Source organism: Pipistrellus hanaki, assembly GCF_964339955.1.
Source record: "Pipistrellus hanaki genome assembly, chromosome: 2".
In the NCBI taxonomy this organism is placed as follows: Eukaryota; Metazoa; Chordata; class Mammalia; order Chiroptera; family Vespertilionidae; genus Pipistrellus; species Pipistrellus hanaki.
The window spans coordinates 107,355,615-107,383,047 of record NC_140504.1 but is presented as its reverse complement, the minus strand read 5'-3'; the positions used below and the strand labels follow the sequence as shown (position 1 = coordinate 107,383,047).

The 27,433-nt window shown below is 40.1% G+C and overlaps 1 protein-coding gene and 1 pseudogene across 4 annotated transcripts in view; one reads left to right on the top strand and one right to left on the bottom strand.

The window, feature by feature from the left end:
• LIMS1 (LIM zinc finger domain containing 1) overlaps positions 1–27,433 on the bottom strand; it is a 146,131-nt gene that overhangs the window by 90,590 nt on the left and 28,108 nt on the right. The window lies entirely within an intron of this gene.
• Positions 1,593–22,253, top strand: LOC311617417 (large ribosomal subunit protein uL30-like; annotated as a pseudogene). Its single transcript has 3 exons — positions 1,593–1,700; positions 8,171–8,858; positions 22,230–22,253. The product of its transcript is annotated as a large ribosomal subunit protein uL30-like (transcript).

Sequence of the window (27,433 nt, the reverse complement as noted above, 5' to 3'; positions counted from 1 at the left end):
TCACAAGCAGTTGCCACGTATAAAGAAGTGCCTGGTCATCTTGAGCTCTTTGGGACATTTTCCTTAAAAGGGAGGAAGGACAGAATTGTAAGAAAACAGTCCAATTCCTCCCTCTCACACTAGACTCTAAAGCCCCTTTAGAAAGGAAATATCTTTTCCCCACTACCTATTATTCAAAAATTCATAAATGAAAGAAAAGTACTTTGTTATCAACCTCCATTCAATGATTTTCTAAATCTATAACTACCCATTCTGAAAACTCCCATCATAAAATGTGCACCTCAGTTTAATCACCATTGTGGTGCCCATGCAGCCCCTATATTTATCTATCTATATATTTGATCCTACACAGTGACAAAGTTAGAAAGGGGGTTTTGGGTTGGTGGGGCAGGGTATGGGTGAGTGTTTACAAGGGGATTTTGTGGACAGTAGAGGACATATAATATGGGGCAGGTTCTCTCTTTTTAAATTTTTTTTATTTTCCAATTACAGTTCACATTCAATATTATTCTTTATTAGTTTCAGATACACAGCAAAGTGGTTAGAAAATCATGTACTTTATAAAGTGGTCCCTCTGATATTTCAACGACCACCACACATAGTTACGAAGGTATTATTGACTATATTCTCTATGCTGTACTCTGGGACTGCCGTAACTACCAATTTGTACTGCTAATCCCTTCACCTCTTTCACCCAGGCCTCCCACCCCTTTTATCATTCAGCTCCAAATGATGGCAGTACAAGAGTAGGCAAGGATTCCCGCCTCTGACTGGATCCCACTCAATACATATCAGCATATCACAAACACAGTTTAGGTCCTTGGCAAGTTCTTAGCCAGTAGTTGGACTTTATGGTTCCAGTAAGTTCTCCCTGAGTAATTTGTATCAGCTTCTTTCCATTCTAAAATCCTCCTAAAAAGAGTACAGAGAAGTGGGTCTGAAACTTTCTATTACAACAAAAATTAAAAAGTTAATCTATTCCCTACTCAAAAGTATTTGTATTATAAATACAAATGTTAAGGCACCCCACAAGGAAAGGCGAGTGCAGATCTGACTCCTTCACTCAGGACATGCAGGTGCTAGGTAGCTCCACTCAGGGATACCATTCGGCACCCTGGTTCTATGGCCCCAACGGAAAACGGATAACTTCCTATAGCTGCCATCAAAATATAATGTATGTTTTTAAAGATGTAGGGGAAAAATTACTGTTTTGTTACTATACTAGAATTAATTAGTGATAAAAGATGTTCTTTTAAAAAGTGTCAGATGTATCTCTTTCGCTCCCAGGAAGGGACACAAAAAACTGATATATGATATTGAGTGCCTGTGGAGGGACAGTGGCAAAAGAAAGCCTTTCTGCTTCATACCTTCTAAATTTTAACATTGCCTATTCAAATATCAGTAGAAATAATTTAGAAGATTTACATGTCTTTTGTATAGATTCCCAAAATCCTACGGAGGTATAAAATATAGAAAGGTTTACAGTAATAGAAACAAAATTAGGATTCTTAAAGTGTCTAATTCTCGCTAAGGTTGTGGCATCGCACACGTTTTCAACACAGACTTCACACGGTCGCCACTGAGTGAGTAGCATGACCCTAGAGGAGCTGCTGGCCCCGGGCAGCTGGGCAGCGGCCTCTCGAGAGCCGGGCTCTGCATCTCCACCTCCTGCTCCCACCCTAACCAAACGCCCGGGTGTGGTCTGGATGGATAGGAGCAAAACCAGTGGAGAAAGCTCGAGGCAGACACGCTGAGCACCTCGGTCATGTCTAAGCTTAGCTGGGTCCTTTCGAGTTTGTTTTACAGTTTCCTAGGTTAAGTAATTTGCACTATTTTTGCAATAAATTCATGGAAACCCTAACAGTTATTTGTTTTGTTTCTTATTGGCATAGTGTTTGTTCATCTCCTACACAACCCTTAACATGCATAGAATGCTGTAAATCTGATAAAACATGTGAATGATATTTTATAGTTATTTTGTATGGTATCAATTTTGTTTTTGCCTCAATAGTATGTCAGCAAAAAATAAAATAAAATTCTTTGTATTTACAAAAAAAAGTGTCTAATTCTCACATTTTTGTCAAGACAGGTGAAAAACAAATGAAGAGAAACAAGCATCAATCTTTAATTTTTTTTACTCTAAGCATCAAAACAAAATAGATGCCTGATGAATAAAATACAAGTTAATTGTATTTACTGCAAACATAGAAACCTCAATATTAAAAAGGACTTGTTTGGAGTAGCTATTTGAGCCACCTGCTTGAAATTTCTCTTAGAGTATACTTTCTCTTTGCTTGTTCAAATAAATTTTCTCTAGCAAAATAAACAAGCAAACAAACAGACTTGTTTGTATAGAAAAATGTAAATAAGAGGATTTGATTTTTATTTATCTACTTATCAATTATTTTTTGAGAGTTTGATTTTTGAAAGAGTGTTTTAAAAAGTGATTTATCGTCTAACTGGTAAGGCTCAGTGGATAGACCATCGGCCTGCGGACTTAAGGGTCCAAGGTTTGATTCCGGTCAAGGGCATGTATGTTGGTTGTGGGCACACCCCAATAGGTTTGCAGGAAGCAGCTGATTGATGTTTCTCTCTCATCGATATTTCTTACTCTCTCTCCCTCTCCCCTTCCTCTCTGTGAAAAATCAATAAAATATATATTTTTAAAAAGTGATGCATCATGCTGACAAGGAAAAAGAGCTTGGTAACTACTAAAGATTAAAAAAAACGAAACACTTATTGTGTAGGATGAATTCTGTTTTTGATGAGTCTCAGGTTAAAAGAATGTGAACAGCCCGGCCAGAGTGGCTCAGTGGTTGAGCGTCGATCTATGAACCAGGAGCTCATGGTTCAATTCCTGGTCAGGGCACAGCAGTCCCCAGTGTGGGGTATGCAGCAGGCAGCCAGTCAATGACTCTGTCTCATCATTGATGTTTCTGTCTCCCTCTCCCTCTCTGAGATCAATAAAAATATACTGGGGGGAAAAAAGAATGTGAACCAAAAAAAAGTAAATTAAAAAAAGAGAATGTGGACAGAAAAAAAGTTCCCAAGCTATCTATACTATAAATAGCCTAGGGCTGCCATGACTTAAATGACCAGATGGACAACGGGTCACCAGGAAGTGCATGGAGCACCTCTTGGCCCCCTCCCCATGGACCACGGACTCCTATCATAGCAAGGCTGGTGGCAAGTGAGCAGGCAGGGTGGTAGCGGGCAGTGAGTGGTGCAAGGCGGGCATGGTGAGATCATTAGCCTTTGGCCCGGGGCCTAATCAGCAGCCTCTGTGGCTGCTGGAGAGAGAGAGAGAGAGAGAGAGAGAGAGAGAGAGACACCCCTCAAAGGATGTCTTACTGCCAGTTTATAGGGATCCCAGATTGGAGAGGGTCCAGGCTGGGCTGAGGGACACCCCCCCCCCCCCAACGTGCACGAATTTCGTGCACCAGGCCACTAGTTTATAATAAAAAAAATTATCAAAAAAGTGGGAATAGAGGGAACATATTTCAACATAATAAAGGCCAGATACGAAAAACACATAGCTAACATAGTACTCAACATCAAAAAGCTAAAAGCATTTTCCTTAAGTTCAGGAACAAAACAAGGATGTCTACTTTTACTACTTTTATTCAACATAGTATTAGTTGGTCTAGCTAAAGTCAGACAAAAATAAATGAGTAAATGGCATCCAAATTAGAAATGAAGTAACACTGTCATTATTTGCAGATGACATGATACTATATATAAAGCACCCCAAAGACTTCACTAAAAAAAACTATAAAAATTGATAAATGAATGCAGTAAAGTTGCAGGTACAAAATATTTAGAAGTATTAAAATTTTAATACAATTACAATGAATTACCAGAAAAAGAAATTTGGAAAACAATCCAATTTATAATTGCATGAGAAAAAAACCCCTCACTGAAATACATTTAACCAGGAAGGTAAAATACCTAGGCTTGGAAAATTAAGAGACATTTTAAAAAGAAACTGAAGAAGATACAAATAAATAAATAAAATGTACCATGCTCATGCACAGAAAAATTAACATTGCTAAAATGACCATACTATCAAAAGCAATCTACAGATTCAATGCAATCCAGATCAAAACATCAATGGCATTTTTTGCAGAACTAGAACAGCAAATCCCAAAATTTATATGGAATTACAAAAAAATCCAAACAGCCAAATCAATCCTGAGAAAGAACAAAGTTGGAAGCATCGTGTTACCTTATATCAAACTATAAAGAAGGCTATACTAATCAAAATAGCATGGAACTGGCATAAAAAAAGAGACAAAAATCAATGAAACAGAATAGAGAGCTCAGAATAAACCCACATCTTTATGATAAATTAATTTATGATAAAGTTGGCAAGAATATACAATGGAGTAAAGACAATGTCTCTTCAATATATGGTGTTTGGAAAACTGGACAGACACATGTAAAAATTGAAATTGGATCACTTTCTTTTTAAAAAAATATATTTTATTGATTTTTCACAGAGAGGAAGAGAGAGGGACAGAGAGTTAGAAATATCGATGAGAGAGAATCATCAATCAGCTGCCTCTTGCACACCCCCACCAGGGATGTGCCCGCAACCAAGGTACATGCCCTTGACCGGAATTGAACCTGGGACCTTTCAGTCCACAGGCCGATGCTCTATCCACTGAGCCAAACCGGTTTTGGCACTTTCTAAGCAACTCAAACTGGATTTAAGATTTTTTAAATTTTATTTTTATTTTTATTGGATTTAAGATTTAAATGTAAGCCCTGGCCAGGTGACTCAGTTGATGGGAGCATCATCCCATGCACCAAAAGGTTGTGGGTTCCATCCTGATTGGAGTATGTATGAACAGCAACCCAATTATATTTCTCTCTCACATCCATGTTTCTCTCTCCCTCACTCATCCCTTCCTTTTTCTCTAAAATCAATAAAAACATATCCTCGAGTGATGATTAAAGAGTTTTAAATGTAAGACTCCAAAGCATAAAACTCCTAGAAGAAAACTCAGGCAGTAAACTCTTTCTTTAGATGTCTCCTCAGGCAAGGGAAACAAAAGAAAGAGAAAAAAAGCAAAACAAAAGGGACTATTTCACATTTAAAAGTTTTTAGACAGTGAAGGAAACCATCACCAAAATGAAAAGACAATCTACTGATGAACAAAGATATTTGCCAATTATACATCCACTAAGAGGATAATATCCAAAATATAAAGAACTCATACAAATTAACACCAAAAAACCTCAAATAACCCAACCCTACATAATGAAAGAGTAATATGCAAATTAACCATCACTCTACTACATCCACAGCCAATCAGAGTGAAGATGCAAATTAACCCAACAAAGGTAACTGTTAATTTGCATATGCCGAAGGAGGAAGGAGTGAAGACTGAAGACAGCATAGAAGAAAGAGGGAGGGAAAGTGGAAAGCAAGGCGGCTGCTGGAGGGAAAGCGCGGGTGGTGTGTGAGGCTGCAGAGGCAGGCAGTGGAGCGCAGCGGTGACAGTGGCGGCTGTGGTGGGCGTAGCAGTCAGGGTTCACAGCAGCGACAGTGGTACTTGGCACTGGCAGCAAAGCGGGGCAGGTTTCCTTCCTCCCTGCCCGCCACAGCGGGAGAGGTGGGGGGGTGGGAGAGGTGGTGGTAGCAGGACCTAAGCCAGCTGTAAGTCTTGCAGGATTCTTCCTGCAACGAGCCCCTAGTTAAAATATACACAGAGGACCTGAATAGACATTTCTCATGACCAATAGATATATGAAAAGATGTTCACTGTCACTAATCATTAAATAAATGCAAATTAAAACCACAATGAAATATCATCTCACACCTGTCAGAATAGCTATCATCAGTAAATCGACAAACAACAAGTGTTGGTGAGGATGTGGAGAAAACCCTCATGCATTGTTGGTAAGATGGTTAATTTGTGCAACCACTATGGAAAACAGTATGGCAGTTTCTAAAAAATTAAAAATAACTATTATCCAGACATTCCACTTCTGGGCATTTACCTGAAGAAATCCAAAACACTAATTAAAAAATACATATGCAACCCTATGTTCATTGCAATATTATTTACAATAGGCAAGATACAGAATCAAAGCAACCTAAGGGTCAATCAATAAATAGACAAAGATGATGTGATACATATATACAATGAAATATTACTCAGCCATGAAAATAATAAAAATTTACCACTTGGGATAACATGCATGGAAGTAGAGGGTATTACGCTAGGTGAAATAAGTTAGACAGAGAAAGACAAATACCATATGATTCCACTTATATATATATGGAATCTAAAAACAAACAAAAGACAAAAACAAATTCATAGATTCATAGAACATATTGATATTTCCCAGATGGGAGCAGATTTTGGGGGTGGAGTGGGTGATGATGGGGAAGGAATTAAGGTGTACAAATTTCCATTTATAAAAGTAGTTATGGGAATGTGAAGTATAGCATGTGGAATATAGTCAATAATATTATAATAACTATATTTGGTGTCAGATGGATACTAGACTTATTGAGATGATTACTTTGTAAGTTACATAGTTGTCTAATCGTTATGCTATACACCTGAAACTAATAATATTGTATGTCAAGTATAATTGGGGGGGGGGGGGGAATTTAAGAACCTTGAATACATTTTTCAAAAAGAAAAAAATCCAATTGTTGGTTTGACAAAAATAGGAATCTCTGGTTAGTAACAAATAACAACCCAGTTCTAAAACTTTCACTTCTACCCTGTTTTCCCGAAAATAAGACAGTGTCTTATATTAATTTTTTCTCCCAAAGTTGCGCTAGGTCTTATTTTTAGGGGATGTCTTATCTTTCCATGAGCTAGCTCTTATTTTCGGAGGATGTCTTATTTTCGGGGAAACACGGTAACTACTACTTTACATGCATTAAACCACAGGCCTGCTAACAAAATAATAGCATTTATAAACCAGTATTGGTAGGGGCATACTAATATGACCAGGGAAAGCACAACCCAGGGAAACCTGTCTGCACTGCCACTGGACCATATTAAATTGCCTAATGGACCATTTGATGTTTGGCTAATCTGTTTTATACAGCTATCCCTACTTCATGGATATAAGTATGTTTAGTCATGATTGTATATTTGCTCACTGGACTGAAGCTTTCCCTTGCGGATAAACTACTGCCTCCCCTGTGGCTAAAGTCCTGTGAGAGATTATTCCTACCTGGGGCAGCGTTTTTCAACCGCTGTTCCGCGGCACACTGATGTTGCCTGGTGTGCCGTAGGTGCAGACAAAACAAGAATTTTATAATTTTTCACTATTTTGTTTACTTAATATTTCATAATAAAGTAATTATACAATACTTTCTTTGTGTTTATTTGATTCCTATTCAAGAGAATTACTTTATATATAGTCAATGTAGGCACAGAGTTAAATTTTTTAACATTTTCTAATGGTGGTGTGCCTCGTGATTTTTTTCATGAAACAAGTGTGCCTTTGCCCAAAAAAGGTTGAAAAACACTGACCTGGGGAACTCCTCTGGAACTCCACAGTGATTAGAGAACGCTTTTACTGGTCAAATGGTACAAGTCTGTTATTTGGCCAGTTTTACAACAGTTTCACTGCTTTTACAACCGTCCTTAATCCTCAGTTTTGAATGAACGTACAAAAAGCCTTACTAAAATTAAATTGGCACAATTTATAAAGATCCTCCAAATCTCCTGGTGAAAGCATGGCTATTGATCCTTTTGAATCTCAGATCTAATCTCTCTGGAGCTCAGAAATCTCACCTTTTGAGATAATTACAGGACACCCCATGCATAAGGCTCCTGCTTCTTTGGACCCACAGTTGATAAAGGGAGACTACTTCAATATTGTAAAGGCCTAATTGCTTCTATTGCTAATGGTTATTTGCATGCTTTGGTAGAACAGTCTTCAGAGTCCTGCAAGGAGGTGAAAACCCTAAACACCACACTCTACAATCTGGAGATTTTATTTCCTGGAAAAGACACTTAAAAAAAAAAAGACTCCTTTCAGCCTTGTTGGAAAGGCCCTTACCAGGTACTGTTACCTAAATTCCAGGGAACAGACTTTTGGGTTCACGTGTTGCGCCTAAAGAAGGCATCAAACCTTGACTGGAGCGGCATGTAGTGTGGTGACCTGAAAATAAAGCTGTCAAAAATTGAAGCAGTCCTCTTTTCCAGCTGGAATCATGAGGAAGGTGCAGAAGAGAAGAAGGAGGTTATTGCTGTGCTTGAAACCCATCAGAAAATGCAAAGGAATCTCCCAGAGCTGAACATCAAGCACCTGAGAAAGAAGTTGCCCAAAAGATGTTTTGAAAGACAAGGAGAAAGGTCATCTATGAAAAAAGCACTACCATAAAGAATATAGGCCGATGTACAGAACTGAGATATGAATGACCAGGATGGCAAGAAAAGTTGGCAACTTTTATGTTCCTCTGGAACCCAAACTGGCATTTGTCATCAGAATAAGAAGTATCAGTGGTGTGAGCCCAAAGGTCCAAAAGGTGCTACAGATTTTACGCCTTCTCCAGATCTTCAGCAGCACCTTTGTTAAGCTCAATAAGGCTAAAGCAGACAATTGTAGAATCACATATTGCATGTGGGTACCCAACCTGATGTCAGTAAAATGGATTGATGTACAAGTGTGGTTATGGAAAAATCAACAAAAATCTAATCGCCCTGGCAGATAACACATTGATTGCTCAAACTCTTGGTAAATATGGCATCATCTACATGGAGGATATGACCCCTGAGATCTATACTGTTGGAAAACGCTTTAAAGAAGGAAACAATTTCCTATGGTCCTTCAAATTACCTTTCCACAAGGTGGAATGAGGGGAAAATACCACCCATTTTGTAGAAGATAAAAATAAAAAAAACATTAAAAAAAACATCTGGTCTTCCTATAAAAAGGAAGACCAGATGTTGTTTTTTTTTATAGGAAGACCGTCCTTTTTATAGGAAGACCAGAGCTTCCTATAAAAGCTCTGGTCTTCCTATAAAAGCTTATTAGGATGAGCAAAGATCTGCCATGGTTATCTGTCTGTAATCTAGCCCATTAATAAACAGTGGTGACTGCTTTAAAACTGAAAAACAACAAACTGAAGATGACATTTGAAAGAGAGACCTTTCCCAAAATGACCAATCTTATACAACCTTTGGTTTAAGCTTTCATTTTCTCTTTCTTGGAAGTAAAATACAATTTTCCTCATTTCCCAATCTATTGTCAAAAGGGGAAACCTCTCAGTTACTGGATCTGTCATCAAGAACTTTGATGTCCAAGAAGTAATGGCCCCTTAGTTCACTGCTTTCAGGTCTAAGCTCCTGTTTTAGAATCATCATAAGTTTGTTATGTTGTTTTAATTTCACTCTGTTTTCTTACTGTTAAGTTCTGTACCTGTTGCTTGTGAAACTTGGACACAATGGTTTTCAGACCATGCATATTCCCTCTGATGTGGGACATATACCTAAAAAAGGTCCTCCCTGGCACTGAGGGACAAAAGTCTGCTGAAATCAGATCTGACTACTGATCAGGTGATGCTTTCAGAAAAAGATCTCAATCCAAGAGAGGAAATGTCAAAATTAATGAGAGACTTCAATCAAGACAGGAATTAGGAGGATCTCTCATGCTCTATGTCAGTCACTCATGAAAGCCCTATAGGAAGAATTCTATGGTTGTAAAAGCAATTTCCTCTTCCTGATATGAAAGAACTTCTTTTCCTCCCCATCTCTCCCTTCCCACTCCATCCTGTCCCAGATTAGCACGTGGCTCATCTTGGCTGCACGAACTAGATTGTAATCCTTTATTTTCTCACAAATAATTCCTTTTTTGCTGATATACCTGGATGACTTTTTATTTATAGTCAACAGAGGTAAAGGGGGGGATGAGGATGGAAGCAGACGGTTAAGAGCCTATGCAGAAGTCCAGGGAAGAGATGACAGCTTGAGCTATAGTAGTGATAATGAAAACAAGGAAGTGAGTTGGTGTGAGTGCTATCTAGGAAGTAAAATAGAGAAACCAGGATGATAGACTAGACACAGAGGGAAAGTCGAGGAGGCAGTAAGCACTGACAATATTAACATTTTCCCCACATTTCTTTACTGACATAGCAATAAAACCAACCTTGTGAAGCACAGCCTGAACTGTACTTCATGCTGCTTTCACCTTGTTGACAGAGAGGCAGACATTTCAAACTTATTTTTAATCTAAAAATAGTTTTAAAAAATATTTATACTAAAAGAAAAGGCTGTCACACATAAATATTCATGTATATTCACTCTGTTATATACTTGAAGGTTCTTGACTATCTAATATAACTATTACCATGTTATGTATATGCATATGATCTCATTTAATTTTTATCTTAATTCTACAAGGCATGGGTGGCCTGAGGCAGAGGCTTAATTAGCACCTCCTTAGAGATCCAAGAGCCAGTATGTTCAGGGGTCAGAGTGGAACCATCCAGATTACAACTCCTCACATCCATAAGGGACACACTCAGGGGGCGGCTCAGTGAGCACCAAAGCTCCACTGAGGCAAGTCTTGTCTCATAAGGGTGTCTCCAGCACAGAAATACTCATACTCCCAGAGTAGATACAGCAGATCCTCACAGCCAATTGGCCTGGAGGTCAATTCCTCCCAGTGATATCAACAACAATCAAGGCTTAAAGACAACAAGATTGTGCACACAGCCCACAAAGGGATGCGCCAAGTGTGTCCACCTCAGGTAACTGGGGAGGCTGAGCCACTGGGCCCTATAGAACACCCACCACACAAAGCCACTTTATCAACACAGGGAAGCAGCCAAAATGCCGAGACAAAGAAACAGGTCACCAATGAAAGAAATGGAAGAAAGCAAACTACTGGATATAGTGTTCAAAACCATGGTTATTAAGTTTTTCAAGAATTTCCTAGAAAAGGTCTATAAATTTAGCAAGACCCTCGAGGATATGAAAAAGGTCCAACTAGAAATTAAGCATACCTGACTGAAATAAAAAATAATATACATAGTTAAACAGCAGACTAAAGGATCCCAAGAATAAAGTCAAAGATTTGAAATACAAAGAAGCAAAAAACACTCAACCAGAAAAACAAAAAGAAAAAAGAATCCAAAAATACGAAGATAGTCTAAGGAGCCTCTGGGACTTCAAGTGTACCAACATCCAAATTATGGGGGTACCAGAAGAATAGAGAAAGATACTGAAAACCTATTTGAAGAAATAATGATTGAAAACTTCACCCATCTGGTAAAAGAAATAAACTTGCAAGTCCAGGAAGCTCACAGAACCCCAAACAAAAGGAATCCAAAGAGGACCACACAAAGACACATCATAATTAAAATTCCAAGAGCAAAAGACAAAGAGAGAATATTAAAAGCAGCAAGAGAAAAACAGTTAGTTACCTACAAGGGAGCACCCATAAGATGTCACCTCATTTCTCTACAGAAACTATGCAGGCCAGACGGGAGTGGCAAGAAATATTCAACGTGATGAATACCAAGAAACTACAACCAAGATTACTCTACCCACCAACGCTATCATTCAGAATTCAAGGTCACATAAACAGCTTCACAGATAAGAAAAAGTTAAAGGAATTCATCACTACCAAACCAGTATTATATGAAATGCTGAAAGGTTTTCTTTAAGAAGAAAAAGAAGAAAAAGGTAAAGATATAAATTATGAACAACAAATACATATCTATCAACAAATGAATCTAAAAATCAAGTGAATAAAAAAAACAAGATGGCAGCATAGGTAAACACCTAACTGCAGCCTTGCACAACAACTCAAAAAATACAACTAAAATACAAAATGGACATTATCCAGAACTACAGGAAAGTTGACTGACTGGAAATTCTACAACTAGAAGGAAAGAGAAAACCAGAAGGAAAATCAGAGGAGCTGTAAAAGCCTAAGGTACAGAGACACGGTCCGCACGTTGGGAGAGGACAGAGTTGGAGAGGAGGGAGCAGCTGAGTGCCTGGTTGGCATTCCCTAGTGGGAAGGAGATAAAAGCTCCAGACTGTGCTGAACCCCAGTTCTGACTGCACTGAACCCCAGTTATGGATGAGACCCTGGGGATCCAGGCTCATACAGAGGAAATCTAGGCTGTAAGGTGGAAACTCAGGGGAGCAGCAAAAGGCAGAGCCCCAGAGGCACACATGTGAATATGCGCAGAGGACGGACTGTTGACTGTGCTGCTAGATTGCCCAAGCGGGAAGGAGACAAAAGCTTCAGACTATGCTGAACCCCAGTTCCAGGCCAGACCCTGGGGACCCAGCCTCATATGGAGGGAGCCTGGGCTGTAAGGCAGAAACTCAGGGGAGCAGCAAAAGGCAGAGCTCTGGAGGCGTGCATGTGAATACATGCAGAGGACGGACTGTTGACTGTGCTGCTGGATTGCCCTAGCAGGAAGGAGACAAAAGCTCCGGACTGCTCTGAACCCCACTTCCAACTGTACTGAACCCCAATTCTGGGCTCATTGAGGGAGAGACTAGACTGTCTGGTAGCAGACGAAACTCGAGGGCACCTTTCTCTTGGAGGTGCTTGCAGCGAGTACCGAAGGACACTGAGGAACACTGAGACTTAGGAACCTCATAGGGCGGGGCTGACAGGAAGCCAAGGCTGTAAGCTCCACTCTGAAACTCCGCCCACTCAAGGTAAGCATAGAGGCTTTTGAAATAATTTTCCAAGTCTAGTCAAATAAGGCTGTCTCCAACATAGACACAGTTGATCCTCACAGCCAATTGGCCTTGAGGTTCCTCTCAGTGATATCAACAACAATCAAGACTTAACTACAACAAGGCTGTACATACAGTCCACAAAAGGGGTGCACCAAGAGTATCCATCTCAGGTAACTGGGGAGGCTGACCCACTGAACCATATAGGACACCAAACACACAAAGCCACCCTACCAACTCAGGGAAGCAGCGAAAATGCCAAGACAAGGAAACAGAGGACAACAAGAAAGAAACGGAGGACAACAAGTGACTGGATATAGAGTTCAAAAACCATGGTTATAAGGTTTTTCAAGAATTTCCTAGAAAAGGCCGATAAAATAAACGAGACTTATGAGGATATGAAAAGGGATCAACTAGAAATAAAGAATACACTGTCTAAAATAAAAAATATCATACAGAGTCCTAAAAACAGAATGGAAGATCGCAAGAATCAAGTAAAAGATTTGGAACACAAAGAGCCAGAGGACACTCCTCCGCAGAAGCAAGGAGACAAGAGAATCCAGAAAGTTGAAGATAGTGTAAGAAACCTCTGGGACAACTTCAAGCTAACCAACATCAGAATTATGGGGGTCCCAGAAGAGACAGAGCAAGATACCGAAAACATATTGGAAGAAATAGTGACAGAAAACTTCCCCCACCTAGTGAAAGAAATAGACTTACAAGTCCAGGAAGCGCCCAGAACCCCAAACAAAAGGAATTCAAAAAAGATCACACCAAGACACATCATAATTAAAATGCTAAGAGCAAAAGACAAAGAGAGAATATTAAAAGCAGCAAGAGAAAAGCAGGTAGTTACCTATAAAGGAGCACCCATACGATTGTCAACTGATTTCTCATCAGAAACCATGCAGGCCAGATGGGAATGGCAAGAAATATTCAAGAATAATTCATCAAATATTGATGAAAAACAAGAACTTACAGCCAAAATTACTCTACCCAGCAAAGCTATCACTCAGAATCGAAGACCAGATAAAGAGCTTCACAAATAAAAAAATAACTAAAAGAGTTCATCACTGCCAAACCAGAATTATATGAATTGCTGAAGGGGTTCTTTAGAAAGAGGAAGAAAATAAAGATAAAAATTATGAACAGCAAATATGTAACTATCAATAAGTGAATCTAAAAACCAAGGGAATTAAAAAATCTGATGAACAAAATTAACTGGTGAATATAATAGAATCAGAGGTATGGAAGGGGAGTGGACTGATGATTCTTGGGGAAAAGGGGAGTGGGGGGTGCAGGAAGAGACTGAACATAAACGGTGCACCTATGGATGAGGACAATGGGAGGTGGGAAAAAGGCAGAGGGAGGGGTGGGAACCTGGTGGAGGGGAGCAATGGAAGGGGGGGAAATGAGGAATATTTGTAATAATATGAACAATAAAGTTTTATTTAAAAAAAATAAAAAATAAAAATCAAGTGAATAAAATACCTGATGAACAGAATACACTGGTGAATATAATAGAATCAGTGGCATAGAAAGGGAGTGGACTGACAATTCTCGGGGGGGAATGAGATTGGACAAAAATTGTACAGGTGGTAGGGGTAGGGGGGGGTAAGGGCAAGAGGGTGGATTGGGAACCGGGTGGAGGGGAGCTATGTGGGGGAAAAAAGAAGAACAATTGTAATAATCTGAACAATAAAGATTAATTTAAAAAAAAATAAAAATCAATGGGAAAATATCCTCAGATGAGGATAAAAAAGAAAGAAATGCCATATTCTATGAAAGAGACATCTTGAAAATGCCTAAAGAAAGTTGTCATTTTTTTGTGGTGAAGGGACTGGAGTCCATGTTGATTAAAACACCTTGGTGGCTGTGAAGTCTGGGCTGGGACCTGCGGCAGCTGGTAGTGGCAGTGGCAGCAGCAGCAGGGTGATGAGGGTGGCGCCTTCCCCTGATCAGCCTGGTGGCCTCCTGCAGAGGGAGGCCAGTCTATGGCTTAGTCCCGCTCCCCCTCGGGTGCGGGCCTACGCTATCAGTAGGACATCCCCTGAGGGCTCTCGGACTGTGAGAGGAGGCAGGCTGGGCTAAGGGACCCCCTTAGTATAATAATAAAAGATTGAAGGAGAAAAGTTAAATGGGACAAAGACAACAAAGTAGGCAGAATCACAGGTAGAAAAAGAATGAAAAGGAAATTCTAAGAACACTATTAAATAATTTCTGTATTGCTGGAATAGAAGTCTGAAACTATCATTTATCTTGTTCCGGGTAGATTTGAGGTCTGTGGAAATTCCCATATAAGGTAGTTTGTTCATGGTTATTTCTTCAAGCTAACATTACAGCTTCCCTTCTGTAAAGGGATCCGACATTTGGAAGAAAAGACTTTTTGGCAATGGCAATCATGTATATATTAAAGGCTGAGGTTCCCATTCTTAATGATTAATAGATTTGCCAAGATATGTCATCACCTGACCAAATATGGTTTAGCATCAGCGGTCAACAACACAGTTCTCTGGTCACTGCTTGCTGGTGATAAAGGTCAGCATGACTTACTGCTTTCCATAATGGTTCACAGTCAGTAATGAGTTTACAGGGTACAGTAATATCTTCATTTTCTTTTAAAGAGCAGCCTTGCCTTTTATGTATGATAACTTTTTTCCACAGAGTTTTCCATCTTAGGTTAAGCTGTTCTCTTGCCCCACAACAATTCCTCCAACTGCTTCAAAGCAGAGCCTTTTTTAGGATGAATCTTACTACCTTTTTCTTAGATCTATGTAATCCAGTTTGGTAGCCACTTGAAATGTGGCTAGTCCAAATTGAGATGTGTTTTAAGTATAAATACACACAGGATTACAACCTGGCTCCATCTCTTATTAGCAAAGGCAAATTTCTTCATCTGCAGGTTAGTTTCTTCATATATAATGTGGGCATTATAAAAATATCTCACTGTGGTCAAGGCCTTAACACAAAAGGAAAGCATTTCAGCATTTAGCAACAAGAAGTGCATTCTCAGTAAACGTTATTTCCTTTATTAAAAAAATTAGAGGCCTAGAGCATGAAATTGTGTGTGGTTAGGGTCCCTAGGCCTAGCCTGCAATCGGGGCCACTTTCCGCCCACCCACCAGTCCCTAGCTGCCAGCTAGCCAGTTTCCCTCATAGGCCCTCGTCCCGCCACCTACAACCTGGTTCCCCTTCGCAGGCCCTTATCCTGCCCCACCGCCACCACCGCCAGCCAGCCAGTTTCCCTCACCGGCCCTCGTCCTGCCCCAGCGTCCTGCCCCGCCGCTGCCGCCAGCCAGTCAGTTCCCCTCCCTGGCCCCAGATCCCACCCCACTGCCCCTGCCAACCACCTGGTTCCCCTTGCTAGTCCCCACCTCATAGCGGTCATTCTGATCATTCCACTTATGGTCTGACCTTTTATTATATAGGATTTTAAAAATTGATTTCAGAAAGGGAGAGGGAGAGAAAGATAGAAATATCAAGGATAAGAGGGAATCATTGATCACCTGCCTCCTGCATGCTCCACAGAGGATCGAGCCCACAACCTGGGCAAGTACCCTGACCAAGTTTCAAACTATGACCTCCTGGTTTAAAGGTTCATGCTCAACCACTGAGCCACGCTGGCTGGGCAGACTTACTTCCCTTTCTTTTAAGGTCTTAGAAATCTTGTCAACACAGGATTCATGTAGCTGATTTAGTCATCTTTGGGTTAGTCATGGACAGTCTGGATTCCAATTCTCTTTTTTCCTTCTCACCATTCTAATTACTTCCACAGAAGTCAACATTATATGCAAGGGTTGTGTGTAGACCTTTCTAGGCAAAATCTATTCCCTTCCCCATAGCTGCATTATATATTCCTGTTTATCTGAGATATTCTTCCCATCTCCTCTCTGTTCATCCAGGTAGCAATTCATTAAAATAAGCTTCAAAATTCTGACTACTGTTCATTTTCTCTATAGGACTGTTATCCATAGATCACTGCTACTGCTCAAGTGTAAATGAAACTTGCTATAATTTTATCTATTTCATGTGTGTACACTTCATTCTCCTAAGACACATGGATAAATCCTTTATTTCCCCTAGATACATCATGAATGAAGACCTTTATAATGGTCTTAGTAAAATAAAAGTCAATGGTGAAAATCTGGTCAAGATGGAGGCGTAGGTAAGTGTGATACTTGCCACCTCCCACAACCACATCAAAATTTACAACTCAAATACAGTTGTATTTTTGAAATACAACAACCATTCTGAAATAGAACAACCATCATTCTAGCTGAGCAGAAGCTCTACAATTAGGGAATTAAAGAAGAAGCACATCGAGACTGTTAGAAGATGAAGAGATGCAGGCAGAATTGCAAAACCCCCTGGTCCCACATCCATGTGTGGTGCTTTAAAACTGTGACAGATATCCTGGCTGTGGAGGTTTCCCTGAGTAGAGAGTGTCCCACAGCAGGCCCCCAGCCTAAGGTTCCAGAGCTGGGAAGAGAAGTTCCCACAACTTCTGGCTGTAAAAACCAGCAGGGATGTGGCTGAGTGACATGAGGCTGCTGGAGTCTCAGGCAGTTACTCACTTAAAAAAAAAAAAAAAAGTTTCTATTGATTTTAGAGAAAGAAGAAGGGAGAAGGAGAAATAGAAACAGCAATGAGAAAGAAACATCAATTGGTTGTCTCCCACAAGCCCCTCCTGGGAATTGAGCCCACAACCTGGGCATGTGCCCTAATCAGGAACTGAACTGGTGACCTCTTGGTTCATGGGTTGACGCTTAACCACTGAGCCATACTGGCCCAACCCAGGCAGTTTCTCTTAAAGGGCTCACATACAGACTTACTTGGACTTACTCCCTCAGAGCTCCAGCCCTGGGGCAGCAGCTTGAAAGGAACTTGGGACATTCATGGAGGAACTAACTTGTATGGAATCAGGGAGAACTGGAAAGGCAGCTTTCTCCCAGACAGAAGTGCAGGCAGAGACCACAGTGCTTTTTCTGGGTCTTCCCCCAACAGAGCCTGCAGGCAGACACCATATCTGAGTCTCCATCAACCTGGCTCAAACTTTTTGCTCTGCACTGGTGACTCCCTGAGACCTCACCCCTCCCTATATGCAGGCTCATGCAAGCCATTTCCAGTGACTTTCCCATACAAATGTCTCTCTTGTCTCATGCTTTAGACTTTCCTAAAATCTCTCAAACAAGCAGCAACTAGCACCAGCATGTCCAGTACCTCTCAGTAAGTAGCCCCAGGCCTGGCACTAATGGTACCTTGCCCTGGTTCACTGCTTGGCCTCTCCTAGGCACCTCCAGGCTCAACTCAAGTAGCAGCCACCTACAGATTGTTTTGTAGTTCAGGTTGAGAGGCCCTGGCAGTGGCTGACTTTGCACCTTCCAGGAGACCCCAGAGCCAGTTCACCTGGTGGTGTTTCAACCACGCCCGATTACAACCCTACCACCTCCATGAGTGACATACTCAACGGGTAGGCTCAGTGAGCACCAGAGCCCCACTGAAACAAGTCCTGCTCCACAGGGTTGGCTCCTGCACAACAACTCTTCTGCTGTGTAGTCAATTGGCATGGGGATCAATTCCTCCCAGTGACACCAACATTAATCAAGGCTCAACTACAATAGGACAGTGCACACAGCTCACAAACCAGCACACATAGAATACCCAGCTCAGATGACTGGGGAGACTGAGCTATGGGCCCTATAGGACCCTTACTACACAAGCCACTCTACCAATTTCAAGAGCCATAGCAGTAGAAATAAACACAGGGAAACAGCCAAAATGAGGAGATAAAGAAACATGTTGTAAATGAAAGAACAGAAGAAATATCCAGAAAAAAAACAAAATGAAATGGAAGGAAGCAAAATACTAGATATAGAATTCAAAACAATGGTTATAAGGATGCTCAAGGAACTTAGAACTTCAAGTTCTAAGTGATGACTTCAAGGAACTTAGAACATCAACAACATAAAAAAAGACCAGTTAGAAATAAATAATTTACAACGGATCAAAGTAGAGTAGAGGACACTGAGAATCAAATCAAGAATTTGGAATACAAGGAAGCAAAAAAATATCCAATTAGAACAGCAAAAAGAAAAAGAATAAAAATATATGAATATAGTGTAAGATGCCTCTGGGACAACTTCAAGCATACTAACATTCGCATCATGGGTGTGCTGGAAGGACGGAGCAAGAAATTGAGAACCTATTTGAAAAAAAATGACAGAAAACTGGTGAATAAAATAGAATCACAAGAATGGAAATATGGAGCAGACTGACAATCTCAAAGGGAAGGGGGAATAAGGGATGGGAAGAGATTAACCAAAGATCTTCCTATGGACACAGACAATGGAGTGGTAAAAGCCTGGGGCGGGGCAGGAACTGGGTGGAGGGAAACAAAGGAGGGGGGGAAAGAAGGACATCTAGAATACTCTCAACAATAAAGATTTTTTTTTTAATTTAAAAAGCAATGAAAAAATATCCTCAGATGAGAATAAATAAATAAATTTTTTAAAAAGAAAAGAAAGTAGATTAGAAGTTACAAGGGGTTTGGAAGGAATGGGGAGTTAATGCTTAATGGGTATGAAGTATCTATCTGGGGCAACAAAAAGTTTTTGAAATATAGGGTGTCCCCCAAAATATATGCATACTTCAGCAACTAATAACTCAATGAAATGTATTTTAATAAACACTGCCTTTATAATTATTCAAAGTTGTATGTATACATTTTTTGGGGACACCTGTATACAGTGATGATGTTTGTACAACATTGTGACTGTAACTAATGTCTCTGAATTTTATACTTAAAATGGTTTAAATGGCAAATTTTATGGTCTTAAAATGGCAAATGTTATGATATATGTATTTACCACAATAACAAAACAGGGAGAAAAAGGAAGATTTGTTGACCACCTAAATGCCACCAAATATCAAGCTGGGATCCTTTTACATACATTATCTCAGTTAATCCTTACTACTTATAGATTGGCATTATTTCCATTTAGAGATAAGAAATCTGTAACTCGACTGTTAAGTAATTTGTTCAGAATCTTGCAAGTGGCAGAAGATTTGAACCCAGGCCTGATGGCTCCAAAGAACTACGTGCCCAAACACTTTCCTAGGCTACAAATAAACATCTGTGTAGTAGCAAACTTCCTTTAAGCGTAGTTTCTAAACCCTGTGGATAGTTTACTAAGGGAAATTTGCCTCTTCTCTACCCCATCCCTGCCCAGTACCCAGAATATTTGGTAAAATGTGTTTTTCAATTTTTCATGTTCTCTATATATATCCTTTCCCAAACTCTCATCTGGTGTGTTCTACTATCAATTCTCCCCACCTCCCACTCCCTACAATCCCATCATATATTTGTAGCAATGTTTAATGCATAAAATATTTTCCTACACATCACCTCATTTAATTTAATCAATCACTTATTTTGTAGGCTGAACATCAACCTCTTCATTCTTCAAACTGGTCAACTATGTCCCAGAAGTGACACACTAACTTGGAGCTGAAATCTGAACTAGTATACAGGCAATTATATATACACTAGAGGCCCAGTGCACAGATTCGTGTATATTGAAAGGAAATTAATTAGAAAGTAACCAGGGGGGTGGGACTGGGCGAGTGGTCCCTCCCCAGCGTGCTGTACCTGGGGCAGCACCAGGGCTCAAAGGGCATCTCCACAGTGAGTGGGGTTCCTCTGGCAGGTGGGGTCCCTCAGCCTGGCCTGTTGGGATTGGGCTGAAACCGGCAGTCCGACATCCCCTGTTGGGTTCTGGAGTACGAAAGGGCACTCTGCAAAGTTGCTGTAGCTCAACAGCTCTTTTTTTTATTTTTTCTATTTATTTATTTATTTATTTATTTATATATTTTTCTTTTTTCTATTATTATTAAGGTATTAGATGTGTACATATCTTACCATTGCCCCCCCACTCCCATACATGCCCTCCCTCCCCAGAGTTTCTCGTCCATTGGTTTTGCTTATATGCATGCATACAAGTCCTTCGGTTGATCTCTTATCTCCCTCAGATCCCCCACCTTCCCTGCTGTAATCTGTCAGTGTGTTTGTTGCTTTACTGTCTCTGTATCTATCTTTTTGTTCATCAGTTTATAATGTTCTTTATTATCCATAAATGAGTGAGATCATGTTATGTTTTTCTTTCATTGACTGGCTTATTTCACTCAGCATAATGTTCTCCAATTCCATCCAGGTTGCTGCAAATGATAAGAATACCTTCTTTTTTATGGCAGCATAGTATTCCATTGTGTAGATGTACTCAACAGCTCTTGTGTTGAGCATCTGTCCCCTCATGGTCAGTACATGTCATACCTTCTGGTTGGAGCATCTACCCCTTGTTGGTCATTGTGTGGCATAGCTACCAGCCGGTTGGCTGGTTGGCTGGTCACTTAGGCTTTTATATATATAGATATACATCCAAAATACATTTTCTTCTGAGAATAAATGAATTAATATATTAGTAAGAACTTTTAGGCAAGACCTAATTCAAAATCACTGTAAGGCCTCTGCTTTAAAAAACAACACATTCCTAAAAGCAATTTAAAAACATTTATAGATGTATAGTTGAGATATAATTAAAGTTGCTTTAAAGACTTTATTTTTTTCTGGGGAATTCTCAGAGCTGTTGATATCAAGAAATTGTCTATGAGACTTAAGACTCAATCCCACCTCTCTGACAACACCACGGTTTAAGCCCCACACACCTTACTTTCTTGAACCCTCGTTTTCAGTATATTCTAAAATCTGGTATTCCACCAACTAGAACCACTTCTCAGTCATCTTTGTATCCTCAGAACTGAGCACAATGCTTACCATAGAACAAACAAATTGAATGTCAACTGAATGAAGGAATTGTTGACAAAGCTTTTATATGGTACTGTACTCCACTCTCTTCCCAGTCCAGGCTCTACAGGGCTATGTTATTAGCACCTCACTGGAAAATGGCCCTAAATTTTATTGCATTCAAGACCAGTATTCCATGTATATTTCCTGTTACTTTCACCCCTCAAAAACATCTTACATCCTATAGCACCTTAACCTTTTGAATTTATCTCATTCATTTAACATTCATTTATTGAGCACTTGGTATTCTAGGCTCTGGGGAAATTAAGGAAAAGCCACTGCTTCGGGGATCTTAATAATCTAGTGAAAGGGCAGGAGATACCTGGCATCTGACAGACAGAGGTTGAGGGCAAGGTGCAGATCAAGTATGCCTGTAGATCAGAATAGGGTCTGTGGGTTTCATTCTAGGTGACATGAAAAGACAATGAAATAAAACTGACCAACCCCTTTGCTCAAGCTGTTGCCAACACTGCCTAGAACACTTTCCCAACATTTTACATTGAAATGCACTCATTCTTCAAAATCCAACTCAAAAATCATCAACTAAATGGTGCCATTCTTGAGAATCATAGGCACTGCTTCTTTTGGTTATTCCCCCAAAACTTGACAGCACTCAACTTTTTATTAATTTGAAAGATCAAATTAAAGTGATCATCCTCTTTTTAACTTTTTCTTTCTTGTTCTAGATAGTGTTCTCCTCATCACTTTAACTATGCCATATTTCACAATTGTTTATATGTATAAAACATATAAAAATATGTAATATATATAAGAACCTTCTTTACACATCACTCCATTCTATATCACAGGTATATACCTCTCAAGGTTATCATGTTTTAGGACATTAACTGTAAAATAAATACATTATTTTTTCATAAATACATTAAATGTCTAAGGAAATTCATAATGTAAGGAAAATCCTGTGTGGACCCAAGATCTTTTTAAAAAAAAATCCTCACCTGATACGTTTTTGATTTTAGAGAGAGAAGGGGAAAGGATGGAGGAAAGGAAAGAGAGAAATATCAATTGGTTACCTCCTGTACATACCCCAATCAGAATAGGGATCGAATCTGCAACCTAGGTATGTGCACTGACCAGAAATCGAACCCATGACCCTTCAGTGCATGGAATGACACTTTAACCTCTGAGCCACACTGGCCAGGGCTGAAAAATCACTTCTTCATAGATGTTTTACAAATGTAGTTTTGGTGCACTAAGGCAGTTTAAAAAAAAAAAAAGAATTATATAGGTTAATAAAAAATAGTAACTCCTCAATTGGTTGCTCTTTTCCAGCCATGGGAAGACAAAAGTTCACTAACCATGGTATTGAACAGCACATGATTGATTATTTCTTTAAGACCAAAGGCAGAATTTGGGTTAAAAATATTTAACATAGCCAAAACCGGTTTGGCTCAGTGGTAGAGCATCAGTCTAAGGACTGACAGGTCCCAGGTTCGATTCCGGTCAAAGGCATGTACCTTGGTTGCGGGCACATCCCTAGTAGGGGGTGTGCAAGAGGCAGCTGGTCGATGTTTCTCTCTCATCGACGTTTCTAGCTCTCTATCTCCCTTCCTCTCTGTAAAATATCAATAAAATATATTTTTTTAAAAATATTTAACATAGTAAGATGCCAAAAAGAATAACTAAGGTCTTTTTTACTATAAGTCCTGCAAGACCTTAAACTTTATGGCACTAAACATTATTAAGGTTGCTAATGTTTTCTTGCAAGAGTAAAGAATTTTTGCTTTAAAACCAATATAAGATGAAATTGGTTTTACACATTTTCAATAATTAAATATACACCATAAGAAGGAAGGCACACAACCATTACCCTCTATAGCAGGGAGGAGAAAAATTTTAATGAGTATGGTCAGCAGCTATTACAACTTATCTAAACCCTTTGCGTTATTATATATGCAAGTTTAGGTAAGTAAGTATATTTTATATTTGCTTTTCAATAACTAAGAAAAATAGTTCATAAAGAAAACAAATCTGGAAATACAACAATACCCTGCATTTGGCTCAACCAGCCCATCACATGCATTTCTTCTCTCAGACTTTCACTCCTCAGATTTAACAACTATGTGCACACAGCCCCATCTCTATAAAAACAAGTCGATACTCCAAGCACTTACCTGATGTGCTTCTAGCTCCCTTCCTCTTAACTTAAGAGAAAAAAAAAAATCTCCTTTCAGCTCCCGTATTCACTCATTTACTAGAGCCTGGGAAACGAGTTTCACATCATGGTGAATTATCTTTAAAAGCTTCTGCTTCCTATACTGTATAACACTTCCTCATCCTAACTTTGCATCTGTGCCCTTGAACTATATTTAAGCAAAGGAAACCAAGCTGAGGGTTTTCCCCTGAATTCAGTCAAATCATGTGACATGATGTGTTACATGATAACCCATAACTCTGAAGCAATAAGACAACACCCTTAAATGTCATAACTCACATCCTGTTGAGTTCTTTTATATGCCTTATTAAGTTAAGAAATTCATCCACAAACTTATGAAAAGCATTTGTAATATTCAGAAAAATGAACAACAGATACTTCTCCTAAAATCCCTCAAATAAGCAGCACTTGGCCTTAGCAGGCCCTCTATCTATCCTCCACAATGGTTGGTAGTCACAGACAGCCCTCGCAGCTGATTGGCCTAGAGTTAAATCTCTTCCATTGATCTGCCAACAGCAATAAAGACTCAACTACAACAGAAGGGTTTACATAGCCCACCTGGGAGTGCACCTGGAGTGCCCAGGTAGGGTGATCAGGGAAGCTGTGTGACTGGACCCTACAGAACACCCACTACACAAGGCTACTCTACCAAACTCAGAAGACCTAACAGCTCTACCAAATACATAGAAACAAAAGGGAAGCAGGCAAAATGTGGAGACAAAGAAATAGGTCCCAAATGAAGGAATAGGAGAAATCTCCAGAAAAAGAACTAAATGAATCTGGCTGGTGTGGCTCAGTGGCTGAGCATTAACCTATGAACCAGGAGGTAGCAATTTGATTCCTGGTCAGAGCACATGCCTGGGTTGTGGGCTTGATCCCCAATGTGGGGTGTGCAGGAGGCAGCCGATCAATGATTTTCTCACATCATTGATGTTTCTATCTCTCTCTTCCTCTCCCTTCCTCTCAAAAACAAAACAAAAAAAGAATTAAATGATTCTTTTAATGTTCAAAACAATGGTTATAAGGATGCTCAAGGAATTTAGTCAGAACTTCAAGGAACTTAGTGAGAATCTCAATAGCATGAAACAGGACACAGAAACCATAGCAAATAACCAGTCAGAAATGAAGGATACACAAACGAAAAGAAAAATAATTTACAGGGAACCAACAGTAGTCATGTAGAGGATGCTGAGAATCAGCAAAATGTTAGGAAGCAAAAACACCCAACCAGAAAAGCAAAGTGTAAAAAGAATTTTTTTAAAAATGAAGATAGTGTAAGGAGCCACTGGGACAACTTCAAGCGTACCAACATTCGCATCATAGGCATGCTGAAGAAGAGAGGGAGCAAGAAATTGAAAACATATTTGAAAAATTAATGACAGAAAACTTCCCCTACCTGGTGAAAAAAAAATAGACATACAAGTTGAGGAAGTACAGAGTCCAAACAAGATGAACCCAAAGAGGACCACACCAAGATACATCATAATTAAAATGCCAAAGGTTAAAGACAAAATCTTAAAAGCAGCAAGAGAAAAGCAATTAGTAACCTGCAAGGGAGCTCCCATAAAACTGTCAGCTGATTTCTCAATAGAAACTTCACAGGTCAGAAGGGAGAGGAAACAAATATTCAAAGTGATGAAAAGCAAAGACCTACAACCAAGATTGCTCTACCCAGCAAAACTATTATTTAGAATCAAAGGACATAAAAACAGCCTTGTGAACAGCTTCCCAAAACAGCTTCCCAGATAAGAAAAAACTAAAGGACTTTATTACCACCAAACCAGTATCATATGAAATGTTAGGAAGAGGAAGGAAAAAAAAAAGATAAAAGATCTCTCTTTCTCTCTCTCCTCTCTCTCTCTCTCTCTCTCTCTCTCTCTCTCTCTCTCTCTCTCTCTCTCTCTCTCTCTCTCTCTCTCTCTATCTCTCTCCCTAGCCCCCTATTCTCTCGAAAAAATCAATGGAAAAAATATCCTTGGGTGAGGATTAACAAAAACATAAAAATTTTTAAGATGAACAATGAAATGGCAATAAATACATTTTATCAACAAATGAATCTAACCAAAATAAACGAACAAGCAGAACAGAAACAGACTCATAGACATAGAGAACATTTTGATGGCTGCCACATGGGAGGGGGTTGGGGAGATGGGTGAATACACTCAGATAACTAAACAAGATATGTCATTCACACACAGATAGTGCAGTTAGCATTCTGAGAAAGTGGAACCCAAGGTACAGTAATCCAAGGGACCAAATAAATAAAATTGTATTGGCCCAGAAATGGGGTGGGAGCAAGCTTAGGAGCAGCAGAACTGCAGCTGTACCCCCAGTGACCCCTTTTGCCTATGGTCACAACCCACTGCTTGGAACAGGGGTCCTCAAACTTTTTAAAGTGGGGGCCAGATCACGGTCCCTCAGAGAGCTGGAGGGCCGGACTATATGAACTACTAATTCCTACTGTAACACCTCGGCTGCGCTCACTGCCCAAAAAACCTGGCGGGCAGGATCAGACTCCTCTGCGGGCCGCATGTGGCCCGCGGGCCGTAGTTTGAAGACCCCTGGTTGGAACAATTCTCAGCATCCTATTCCAAGAGTAGTTAATGAGGAGACAAGATGTATAAAAAGCCTATTGTACCCCTGAAAGATTCCCTCATACAGAATGCAGTTATTTGTGGGTTGGGTTCATCAATCTGGTCTCATGCTAATCTTTTCACTCTGGCAGGGAAAGTATTATTACACATCCTTCTTTAAAAAGAAAATAGCTTCTTGTCCTGGCCGGTGTGTTCAGTGGTTGGAGGCATTAGCCCTGTACTGAGGAGGGTGAATTCAATTCCTGGTCAAAGCAGCCTACCTGGGTTGCAGATTCAATCCCTGGCCCCAGTCGAGACATGAGTGGGAGGCAACCAATTGATGTGTCTCTCATTGATGGTTCTCTCCCCCTCCTCCCACCCACTCTCCCTCCCCACTTCTACTCCCTATAAAAAGCAATGGAAAAAATATCCTCGGGTGAGAATTAAAAATAAGTAAATAATAAATAAAAAAGAAAAACAGCTTCTCTATCCAGGCCACTTTCAAAAGCTAGAGATCCCGGGGTAGAGACTCAGATAAAGCATGTAGGGAGGGATTTCCCCCAAAGTCCTCACATGCATGTGCATAGAATGTGGTCTCTGCCAAGAGAGAAGAGGGAGTGATGCTATGGAACTTGGCCTGAGACACATGGCAGTGCCAGTTGCTCCTATCCACCTTGTGTCTCCGACTTTCTCCATTATGCCAATTGATGCCCTCTCCTTGAAACTTCCAGATCACAAAAGCATAGCCCCCTACCCCCTTCTGTGGCTCAATTCTGGGCATCTGGGAACAGGGCCGGGCTATGGATCTCTTCTACCTCCTGAAAGTAGGGTGGCTTTCCCTGTGAGCTAGGGGCCTGCGGGGCCTTCAGTGGACACAAGGCCACCATTTGGCTGAAGTTCTGACAGAATGGCACTTCTTGGGCTAAAGTGGCTGCTTGCATTCCTTGGCGCGATGGTCTAGACCTCCACAGTTGCAGCACCTGTCTTCCTTCAGTTGGCACTGCTGCATGTTTTTCCCTTTTGGCAGCCTCTCTCACTTCCAACAAGAATACCACACCAGGGTCAATAACTCAGATAGATTTTAGGCCATTGGCAGACTTTTTAAAGGGGAACTCCACTGCCTTACCACCCTACAGGCTCC